The sequence below is a fragment of the Lottia gigantea genome, assembly GCF_000327385.1.
Source record: "Lottia gigantea unplaced genomic scaffold LOTGIsca_4, whole genome shotgun sequence".
Classification (NCBI taxonomy): Eukaryota; Metazoa; Mollusca; class Gastropoda; family Lottiidae; genus Lottia; species Lottia gigantea.
In genome coordinates, this window is record NW_008709379.1 from 2,591,638 (window position 1) to 2,592,028 (window position 391).

The following is a 391-nucleotide window of genomic DNA, read 5'->3' on the forward strand; positions in this document are numbered from 1 at the left end:
TGGGGGAAACCNGGGCTTCTAACTCACTGAGCCACCACGGCTCCCTGCAGGACTTTTTATGTAAACAAGCTGTACAATCTGCCAGGGAGACTGTCTCTGGGTCTTGGCCGTGAATACCGAGGAATTGAGTTGGTCGTGGGTATTTTAAAGTTCACAACCTAGGCTTTTAATTTACATCAAGGGAGAATACAACCATGCCTTGGATAAATCATGTTGTAGTATGGGAAAACTATGCCTCTATACCATAAATAACTATGCCATATACAACTAAGCAACTATATAACAAGAAGGGTCTTACACAATAATACAAATAATGAGTGTGGTTTCTTACAGGGAAACTAAATTTCATAGGCTGGTAATACACTGGAGGTATATGGCTCATGGCAACTTT

The 391-nt window shown here is 41.0% G+C and overlaps 1 protein-coding gene across 1 annotated transcript in view; it reads left to right on the plus strand.

Moving 5' to 3' along the window:
• Positions 1-391, plus strand: part of LOTGIDRAFT_153689 (hypothetical protein) — a gene marked incomplete at both ends in the record, with an annotated part of 2,150 nt that overhangs the window by 1,104 nt on the left and 655 nt on the right. The window lies entirely within an intron of this gene.